Genomic DNA, 11,686 nt, shown 5'->3' on the forward strand with positions numbered 1-11,686 from the left:
GGAGAATGCCCAATACCCTTTGCTTTTGGAAATAATGAGCATAGTAGGAGGTACTGTTAGTTTCATGCTCTTTGCAGCTTTGATTTTTTTTTTTTTCAGGTCCATGAAATCTGAGAGTCTGGGAACCAATCTTTTTTAAAAGGTAAGAGAAGCACAAAGAGGGGCGGAGAGGCCCCACTTCTCACACCAACACAGGTTTCTCATGTTCTTCCTCATCTATTAATTTTGTGTTCCTTGGCCAATTTCTACATGTCTTTGGGTATGTTTCTAGCCTTCTTCTCCCCATTGCTTTTGCTCCAGCCAGTGGGAGGTAGCAGAATATGTCACCCCAGAACGTGCCACTTCGGCACAGGGATTATTTTGAGCTGAAGGCAATTGAGAAGAAATAAGATTCAGGAAAAGCTCTCCCCTCCTCCATCCCACCCTCATATTCACCTCAAAGCAGGACATAAATTTGTAAAGATGATGCCCCTCCCTCAACTAGGAAGGACAGAAGTACTGGAGACAACTTTAGACACTTACCTAGAAGTAACCTACATTACAAACTTTACTAGCGAACCCTTACCTCCCATTAGTTCCTCCATATATTTACCTTCCCACCTTAGAAACTCAAAGTCCTTTTCCTTTGTCTTATCACTTCCCTAAGCCTTTATTTTTTATTTTGTTAAGACTCTATACAAGCCCAAGTTCTAACCACCCCGTGAATTACTCATCTCTGAGTGTCCCCGTGTGTATTACGTGCCTGATACACGTCTTAAGAAACTAGTCTTTCTCTTGTTAATCCGTCTTTTGTTAGTCTAATTGACAAGGCCCTAGCCAATGACCGAGGAGGGGAGAGGGAAAAAAAAGGTTTTTTTTCCTCTTCTATACTCTATAGGCCATTTTCTCCCCACCCACTCCTTGTTTTTTCTTTTTTTAATTCTCCTCTGTCCTGTTTTTCCTCCCTTTTACACACTTCATTTCTGCCCCCGATTTTGCTTCTGAGACTTTCTTTTTTGGTCACATGTGCTGCATCCCCACGTGTGCCCACTCCCCCAGTGACTGGTGGAGGACACCCAGGTGCTGTGCCCTGTGGGGCAGATGCTTTGCCCTGTCCCTCCAGATGGAGGTCTGTGCAGAGGACAGAACAACAAATGAGGCCCTCAAGATTGATCTTTCCGTGTCCAGACATTAATTGAGATGTTCCATTTTAGCACCAGAGGATGGCTCGTTGCCCGTAACCCTTCCAAGAGGGATACATTTTGGGCAATGAATTTGAGGGAGAGAAGTCCGGCTCTGTACAAACTCTGAGGATCAGAGCCAAGGCACAGATACGAAACTATGATTTTAGCATTTTCCTTGAAATTTGGGGATGAGACATTTCTCTCCTTTAGAGAGCCAACTCAGCCAACATGTCCTGGTTTGCCAGGACTTTCTTGGTTTCAGCTCTCAAAGTCCCATGTCCTGGGAAGGCCATGGCAAACTGGGACAGTTGGTCACTGGAGAGCCAATAGTGACCAACCCTCACTGGACTATCTGTCCAAGATTAGGCACACATAGGCCTAAATCCAGAGAAGGAAACCAATGAGAAGACATTGAAGGGGCTGGAGTCATTTAACCCAGAGACGAGAAGGCTGGTAGGCAGTATGGGCAGGGGCTGTTTTGGTGACGACCTTCATGTGTATCCTGGGCTAAATGTGTGCACAGCTGTTGTCCACCCCTACCCCAGCCCAGAGCCAGAGGAAATGGGTGCGAGCAGAGCCCGAACTTACCACGCCAAATTTCCTGACAGAAAGTATTCTTAGACACTAGAATAAGTTTCTAAGACAAATTAGGTATTGTCTTTGGAAGTCTTTAGCACAGTGAATTCTGAAGGGCTTTAAGAGTTTAGGTGTGGCCCAAGAGCCAAGGGGATGGTCCAAAGGCGTTTCCAAGATTCCTTCCAACCTTAAGATTCTGTTTCCATCCACCCATCTTTTATGACTCTGATGCGTGTTCATGTCCTCTTTTGCCTGTAGTTAAACCAAACAATGACCAGGAAAAAGTGCTGTGATTATAGTCTTGTGGAGGAGACAGTCAGCTTTTCCAAAGCATGATGGAGAGGAAAGGTCAGTGTATTTGTTTGTTTCTCCCTAAGGAATGTTTAAATTTATACAAGGTTATTAATGGTCAATTTCATGACAGTAATACTAGAAATTTAAAATAAGGAGAAAAATTCCTTGTGATACTATTACTCCAACAGACTGAGTAACCTACCTTCTCTTTCTGCTCATTGGCCTGACATTTCCCTCCAACTTCCTTAATGTTTAACCTAGCATCCAACCTTACCTACATAGGATTTGTACATTGTGGCAACTAGACCTTATTGAATGATGAGAGTAAAATGCAAAGCAAAACAAAGTAAAAAAAAAAAAATGCTGTGTAACCAACCTATTTCCAATTTTCAAAATCAGCTCATTTTCCTTCATGGAATTGTTTCACATTCTAGGAAATCGAGCTGAACTATCTGGTGAGTTGCTGTGGTTAGAATGGATAGGGTTTTGGTGGTGGTGGGTGCTTGTTGTTTTAGGAATGTTTCCCACTTTATATAAACAGTTCTATTTGTTGAAAATTGAGCACTACCTACATGACACCTGAGCATCTTTCCACTGTGCTTTTCTGATACTGTTCCACCAACCCTGAGGTCAGAAGCTGATGGCATACACTCTTTAACTGTCTCCCTCTGATCAGCTCCTTACAGGAGTTCCTCAGTATATTAGTCAGTGTTCTCCAGAAAAACAGAACCAATGGGATGTGAACATATGGAGAGAAAGAGCGATTATTTTGAAGAATTGGCTGGCAAATCTAAAATCTGTAGGATGAGCTGTCAGGCTCAAGTCCAAAGGCTGCCAGGCTGGAGGGAGGTCCATCTTCACAGGCCTTTGACTGACTGGATGAGGCTCACCCACAGTATAGAGGGCAATCTGCTGTACTTAAAGTCCACCAATTTAAATGTTAATCTCTCCTAAAAATACTCACAAAACATCAAGAATAATGTTTAATCAAATATCTGGGCACGATGGCCCAGCCAAGTTGATACATAATATTAATTTTTATGTGTCATTACATTGGATTCTTAGATGCTTATTAGCACAGTCCCCTGTCCTAATGCTGACACTGTCCCCACCCAATCCACCACACTCACACCTATAATCTCATCCTGGGTTACTCTATGGGGAAGAAGGGAAAGGAGGGTCTGTTTCACAAATTCAAATGGCTACAAAAAATTCAACCAGATGTAACCAAAGTAATAAGACGAGGGCCAGGGCAAATTCTCAACTAACTCAAGAAACAACACGTTCATTCAGGTAAGAATATAAAATAGTTTTGGTTTCACCTTTAGATGTAAATTCGATGCAACAAATTACGCTCAAGAGAGGTACAGGGTAGGAGGCCCTGCATAGATACTGAATCATATTTAAAGAAATGTTACAAAGCATGGCCATAGAGCAGAATGCACAGCGGAGGCAAGTTTGTGGGTAAGAGGGAAGGAGACCTCTAGCCTTTCAACATATGATTTCAGCAATAAGCCTGGGGGTTCTCTACATGAGTTCTTCCTTGAACAAAAGGAAAGATGCCTTTGTCTTGTTTTGTTTCCCACTGCGCCTCCATTTAGAATTACAGGCTAATAGTGATGCTAGTGGTACCAGCAAAATGTTGCCAAAGTTGGGGGGATCACGCTGCATTTTGTATTCTATTTACATAAAAGAGGCTCTTTTTTGTTTATAAATATTTTTACTTGGTCTTTCAAATCACAACTGTCGGTAAAACTCATGTTGTCATTAGCAGCAGGTACATGTACACATATAAAGCTAAATTTCTGTGCTCACTTTGGTAGCACATATACTAAGAACTGAAAAACAAAACAAAAACTAAATTTCTGATTTTATTTTATTATAGTCCCTTAACTGCTCCCATTATTCCACTCTCATAAACGTCCATTCTGGGTTTTAACGTTCTTCCAACTCACCTTCCATACTTTCATGTATCTAAAGTAGACTTTCATTCACATAACTGGTTTTGTGCTATACATCTCATTCTACTAACTTTTTCACTCGTCATGATGTTTCTGAGCTGTAAGTATGTTGATGTAAGTAAATTTTATGTACCACTTCTGAGCATTTTCTAGTTTTTCCATCCTATGCATGTACCACAGTTAACATATCCTCTCTTCCACTGAAGGACAGATTGTCTAGAGCCATTTACATTGACAAGCAAACATACTGACATAAGTCTCTTTGGGAACCTGCCAGTTTCTCTAGGGTATCACCCAGGAACAGTATTTCAGATCACACGAAGAATATACAAATACAAGATTTCACTAACCACTGCCCAAATGACCTCCAAAAATGGCAGTGGCAGGTGACTCCTCCCATCTGTAGTGCAATAAGGAGTTTCATTTCCCCACATCCTTGTCAAAACTTGCTATTATACAACTGTTCATGTTTTACCAGTCTAATGGTTATAAGGTAGTATCTCATTTTTTAATTGAAGTATAGTTGATGTAGAATATAATGCGAGTTACAGGTATACAATACAGTGATTTACAAATTTTAAAGGTTATACTCCATTTATGGCTATGGTAAAATATTGGCTCTATTCCCCATGTTGTACAATATATCCCTGCAGCTTATTTTATACATAATGGTTTGTGCCTCTTACTCCCCTACCCCTATAGTGCCTTCCCCTCTTCATTCTCCTCGCTGGTCACCACTAGCTTGTTCTCTCTATCTGTGATCTGTTTCTCTTTTGTTATATTCACTAGTTTGTTTTATTTTTTTAGACTCCATATATAAGTGATATCATACAATATCTTTCTCTGTCTGACTTACTTCACTTAGCATAATACCCTCTAAGTCCATTCATGTTGCTGCAAACAGCAAAATTGCATTCTTTTTTATTGCTGAGTCATATTCCATTGTGTGTGTGTGTGTATATATATATCACATCTTTATCCATTCATCTGTTGATGGGCACTTAGGTTGCTTCCATATCTTGGCAGTTGTAAATAATGCTGCTAAGAATGTTGGGGTGTATGTATCTTTTTGAACTAGAGTTTTTCTTTCTTTCTTTCTTTCTTTCTTTCTGATATATACCCAGGAGTGGGAATTGCTGGGTCATATGTAGTTCTATTTTTAGCTTTTTGAGAAACCTCCTGGCAGTATCCCATTTTTAACACAATCTGCATTTCTCTGATTACTAATGAGTTTGAGAGTCTTCTCATCTATTTATTGGCCATTCTGGATTTACTCCTGTGAGTTTCTTTTTCCTATTTTTGCCCATTTTTCTGTTTTTTTTTCTTCCTGATTTGTGAAAGTTCCTTAGATATTCTGGATTCTAATCCTTTGTCCTAGTTTTGCAAAATATCTTCTTCCAGCACATCTCCTGTCTGTTACATTTGTATAAGGCGTCTTACTTTGAAGAGAAAGCTTTACTTTTAGTGTCATTAAATTCACACATTTTTTCCCTTTGAAGTTTGTACTTTGTGCTCCTACTCAAATTAGCTACCTTTTCCTGTATAACAAACCACTCCAAAGCATAGTGGCTTAAGTCAACAGCAATGTATTGCCATGGGCTGGTAGGGTGGTCCTTCTTGACTGGGCCTGCCTCCTGGGGCTGGATGGTCAATGGTGGTCTCACATCACATCATGGGGACCTCAGCTGGGATGGCTGGGCCTCTCATCCTCCAGGAGGCTAGCCCAGGCTCCTTCACTTGGTGGTCTCTGGTCTCCAGCGGCAGGGGAGGGCAAGCCTCCGTGTACACATGATTTTCAAGCTTTTGCTGCTTCACGTTGCTAATACCCAGTGGGCCAAAGCAAGTCATGTGACTAAACCCAGATCCAAGAAGTGGGGAAAAAAGAGTCCACCTACCTCCTGATAGGAGGGGCTGTAGAATGTTTGTCTGTTTTACTAAGCTTTATTTTTTGAGCAGTTTTAGGTTCACAGCAAAATTGAACAGAATGTACATATATCCGCTGTTTCCAATATATATGTTTCCCATATACCTGCTGTTTCCAACATAGCCTCCCTCACTATCAGTATCCACGCCAGAATGTTCTATTTGTTACAACCCATTGACATGTCATATCACCCAGAGTCCACGTAGCTTACTTTAGGGTTTACTCTTAGTGGTGTATATTCTATGGGTTTGGACAAATGTCTGATGACATGTATTCTTCATGACAGTATGGTACAGAGTAGTTTCACTGCCCTAAAAATCCTCTGTGCTTCACCTATTCTCCCACTCTGCCTCACTACTCCACACTTAAAACGATGTTCTCCTGTATTTCCTATTAGTAGTTTTAATAGTCTTTAAACTATTTGGCATTTCTTTCTTTATACTGTGATTTTTAATATCTTTAAATAAACTATTTTAAATATTTCATTGATAATTTATAAATGTATTTATTCTATAATATGTTAATACAGTTATATGTTATATAATTATTTTATTCATTAAGTTCCAGGGTTCTAAGGTATAGCATGGTGACTATAGTTTACAATCCTATATTGTATACCCAAAAGTTACTATGAGAATAGATCTTTAATGTTCTCAACAAAAAACAACCAAACAGTAGTTATGTGAGGGGAAGAATGTGTTAACTAACCTTATTGTGGTGATCATTTTGCAATATACACATATGTGTATCAAGGCATCATATTACACACCTTAAGGTTAAACACTGTTATGTGTCAACTATATCTCAATAAAGCTGGAAGCAATCATCTTGAGATTTTGATTTAAAAGGCATTAATTTAGCGATTAATTCAGGGAAAATTATCATCTATTCTGCACTTATAAACGTAATATATATGTCTGCTTATTTAGGTGGTCTTTTACATTCTTTAGTTTAGTTTTAATTTTTTCCATAACTTCATGTGATTTTTGTTTTGGTGAATTTATAGATACTTTACAGTCTTTGATACTTTCTCAACAATATCAAACAATGTTGTTGATTTTTTTTCCTCCATATGCTACCAGACTTCAAATGTTATAGGAGGGGCTTTATGGAATTGTTGAAATGTTGTTAAAAAAAGGAAAAAAGCTCTGAATCTGAGGAAAAAACCTATTATCCAGGTTTATAACAATATTAATATTTGAAGTGACATCATTCGTCATGCCTTCTAAACTGGACCAAATGATTAGTTTCAAAATGAAATCAGGCTGTTGAAGTACTCATCCAAGAGATTTTAATAGATTTTTCTCTCGCAGTGATGCAGGAAGTCAGTTTTCAGTACAACTCACAAAGGCATAAGGTCATGAACTGCTCTACCTCAAACCTCCTGTATTTCAGCAGCTCCCAAGTGTTAGAGAGAATTAATTGCTCAACTGTAAAAACTGGGTCCCAGCGAAGTTTCAAACACCAGCCAGATGGGAGAGAGTTTTATGGCACACGTGGTTTTATACCCTAGCAACAACAACAACAAAAAAAAAAACCAGGGGAAAAAAAAAAGAGCTTACGTTTCCATTGTCAGCACAATGCCTGACAATTTTCCTTTGTTCTGAGGATAAAAACTGAGAGAGATGAAGGGTGAAACTTACATCCCTGAATTTTCATAATGCTGGGTGCTAGGGGTTGTCATCACTTGCTCGAAAAAGATTAAAACTGCTTGTCATTTTTGCAGAGAAAAAAGGGATATAATGCACTTTTTGAGATACACGTTTAGACAGCTTTAGAGTGCTTTGTCTTATGGGTGCAAAATTGTGTTTAGCCGAACAATTACCTGGTCTAGGCAGCAAATGCCATGTGCCTTATTTTTTGTTTAAGGTGTTTCCCCTTATTTTTGCCTTTTGTTTTGATTACTTTTTATTCTATTTTTAATCCTTCTCTTGCATGCATGGTTTTAATATTTGGATCCACTGCCAGTATTTCTGTCAATGAGGAGGAGTGTTACTTAGAACATGGGTTAGCTTGGTTCAAAGTGCCAACATTCCACTTTGTTAGGCAAGAGTCACTTCTCTGAGCCTCAGTTTACCCATCTGACACAGGAGGGGGTGAGGTCACCACACATGTCCTCTCCAACTCTAGGATTCTGCATATCTTCTTGGACTCTTGGTCTTTGGAGATAATTCTTGAAGTTTCCATAAATAAAAGTGGAAACCAGCTACTTCTTTAAAACCAGTGAGAAACTTAGGGACACAGTAATCGCCATGGTTCTGTAATCCCGGGGAACCAAATCAGAAACTGCAGGGACGATGAGGCCTTCACATGATAGCAAGGAGCAAAGTGTATCTTTCCAAAGTCCACATTTCTTCTTCTAGCAATTTCTTGAATTGCCATGAAAATTGGAATGGATGAGAATTGGGGTTTGTCAAGAAGATAAAAGGCTCTCAGATAAAGTGAGTTATCTGCCTTTTGTTCCGCCCAAATGTGACTTTACCCGAAATTCTGCTGAACATCTAAGGAATTAATCTGGATGAGTGAGCTCAGCCTGACATTAAGATGCTCTGATGCCCTTCTTAGCAATGATGCTGAAATAGCAACAGCTTCAGTTTGCTGAAGCAATAACAGCTGTCAGGAAAAAAAGAGAGAGGAAGAGAGAAACTGGAAAATCAAAGCCGTTCAAAGGCATTAGGTACAAATTAAGAGGCTTTTCTCTTGAAAGGCTTATTTAAGCGACTGATCAGCCAATATCCATCGGTTGCCTGATGATCAAGACCTCACCTCTGCACTTTCTGCCTTCCAGGAGCTTACAGTTTAGTTAACAGCTACCAGCTCTTCTGCAATGAACCCAGTGCCTACTAAGCTTTCTCAGATGGCAGGTACTACACCCCTTGGGACCAGCGGCAGTCTATAGTCCATGTGTCTTTGCATCATTGGATCTTTGATTGTTCAATCCCTTTCCATTCTTAGGTCCCTACTTTGGGAATCCACCCAATGTTGGCTTTTAGCTGACTGGGTCCTGACATATTTCTCGCTAACCATTCCTCATTCTTGGAATCCACCTCAGTTGTTGGTGTGTTTGCCTTTCCAACTTCATCCCATCTGTAGCTCCTTGGCTCCACTGAATCCTGGAGCTGAAGACCTTTTCCCCATCCTCTCAGGCTGATGTGGCATATTGAGGGTACCATCTTCTACTTCTGCATCCTGGCTGCCCCCACAAAGCCTCATCTGTCAACTAGAACGACCAGGCAGCCTGTCCTTGCCTGGAACTTGACTTTTCCTTAGACTCACAAACAAGTCTATTAAAGGCTGATGTGGTTTAGGCCCCTGTATTACTCTGTCAGGTCGCTCACCCCTGGACACGCCCACTGTACTGTCCAGATGTGGCTCACTAGACTTTGAGCAGAACAGACCAGAGAGAAAGAGCAAACCCTCCCTTGTTCTAGGAAGCCTGCTTCTCCAGGGCTCCCAATGGGACTCAAATTGAGCCTTTTCTTGAGTTCGAGCTACAGAGATGACTTTATACAGGCATACATGCACATTTGGACGTTTAGGCACACATATGTACACCCACTCATGCACACATATGCACATGCACACCTACACTTGCACACATAATCATCCATTTATTCATTATGTAACACCCTAGGCTGTCTCTCCCTCTGCTGGGAGAAGGTGGAGTGATTTGGCCATAGGAAATTTGGAGAGAACAAACCAATGTGATTGGCTCAGCTCCTCTCTGCTTTCCTCTTTGGGAGCTGCCCCGCCCTCAGGGAACGTAAGTTGGGATGTGGGCTGGGGAATGGCAGGGCAGGGGTGGGAGGCTGCTGTGGTCCAGGCTGCTGTGACAGGGATTCAGTACTGGAAAGTTTATTTGCTCACAGATATAAGCTACATCCTCAATATCAGCTTCATAAAGGTGCTGTTGTGACCTCCATCTTTCTTGATCTATTTCTCAATTGGCTCATCAATCAGGCAAGGAAGAAGAGTGTGATCTCAAAGACCCTAACAGAAGTAGGAAACTAAGGCAGAGCTTGAATAATTCTCTGCTCTGACTTGAAGTCTTCAAATTTACATAAGGAAAGGGGGCTGAGGAAATTGCTTCTAGTTCTCAGATGGTGCGTTTACTCCTGCTTGTCATGTATAAGACAATCCTGCAGGTATTTATCATCTGTGTCTTGATACATGATACTTCTATGATGTATGATACATATATGGTGCTTCTCAGCTTTCCCAGGGCTTGGAATCTCATTGAACAAAAGGACTCATTCATGTTTACCTTAATTTGTTTACATTGGTTTTGCTAGCAAGGGCCCTCCTGCCTTGTTGGCTTCATCTCTCTGGGGAGTTGGTCTCAAACCCTGGGATGTTTGTTTTCCTCTCCTGGGCATGACGTCACTGTGCTGGCTGCACCTCATGTTGCACCTCATCCTGGCTGTGTTTTCTTCACTGTAATAAGATACTTCTGAAGACACACTCGAGTAGCCTTGTTTTTCACTGTTTTTCACAGCGTGCATAATTCTGGAGTGAGGCAGTCCCTGGCTTTGTCCCACTGTTTAACCCAGTGCTGATTTCACTTCTGTCTTCTTTTGGGTCAGATAAATTCAGAGAAGATTCCAAGATGAGGGTTGAGTTAGGGCTCAGTCCTCACATTGGGCCAGTGAGGAAAGGTTAAAGAGATGAGGATTATTGGAGGGAGAAGGTTGAGGAGCAGGTTAATGATTGTGGTGTCTGAAAACTTAGGGGTTATTTTACAGACTTAGTGACCAGCTAATGTCCATCTCCACGAAGAAGAGGAGAGGAGGTAGCCGTGGGCTGCAGCAGAGAGATTGAGTTTTGAAATGGGTGACGTGGGGGCTCAGTGGAGTGATTTTCCCTTGATGGACTTGATAATTCACATAGATTTTAGTCTGCCTGGGATGGCTGGCATTACTCTTCAAATGAGTCTCAAAGAAATAATAAACCCGTAATACTAAAAACATTTTACCATCTCTACTCTCACCAAAAGAGGCTTTTGTTTTTTCATTTGTTTGCTTTCTGACCTGGGGAATCCAGCAATTACTGCAAACTGCCCTCTCCCAAGGATCCACTCAAGTATAAGCAATCCTATGGAACCCACTGATACGAATGTGACAATTATTTATGTCTCCAATTAAGAGTGCTCCCCATCTTCGAGGGAAGCCTGCAATTTCTAGGTTTGGAGGAGGGCTGTAGACCATATGGTTTAATTTTTTAAGTTATACCTAAAGAAATGTTTCCAGAATTGTGTGCTATTTTTGAGATTTTGAAACTGGGCTGAGAATCTCAAAATGTAAAGGACCACATGCGCCACGAGGTGTGACCTATTAGACACGTAAGTCCTCTCGATAACATTCCCTACAACTCGCTGTGCATCCTCTGACCCCACAGCGAGGTGAGGCACCGGCTCAGTTTCCAAAACGTGCCGTGTGCCGCTGCTGCTGTTCCAGGCAATTTCAGTGGCATGCAGATGACCCTCTTTTTTACTTTAATATTTATGTATCTATTTTCTTATGCATTAGACTAAAAAAAAAAAATCAAAGGGCAGACATTTCAAAGAAAAGTGAGGAGAGTCTGAGGATAACATAACAGAGGAACACGATTCGCATGCTTTTGACATTTGTAAACAAGAGGGAGAAGAGCACTGAAAAAGTCCAGTGGGAAGAGCGAGTTAGGACAGAGGGGAAATAAGATTAGCTAGAAAATGTGGAGTCAGGGAGGGCCTGGAAAGCAGTAATAAATGTAATAAATGGCATGTTAGAAAT

At 40.9% G+C, this 11,686-nt stretch overlaps 1 long non-coding RNA gene across 1 annotated transcript in view; it reads right to left on the reverse strand.

The window, feature by feature from the left end:
• Positions 1-11,686, reverse strand: part of LOC116660674 — a 66,828-nt gene that overhangs the window by 18,703 nt on the left and 36,439 nt on the right. The gene's annotated exons all lie outside the window — the stretch shown is intronic.

The sequence above is a fragment of the Camelus ferus genome, chromosome 30 (genome assembly GCF_009834535.1).
Source record: "Camelus ferus isolate YT-003-E chromosome 30, BCGSAC_Cfer_1.0, whole genome shotgun sequence".
In the NCBI taxonomy this organism is placed as follows: Eukaryota; Metazoa; Chordata; class Mammalia; order Artiodactyla; family Camelidae; genus Camelus; species Camelus ferus.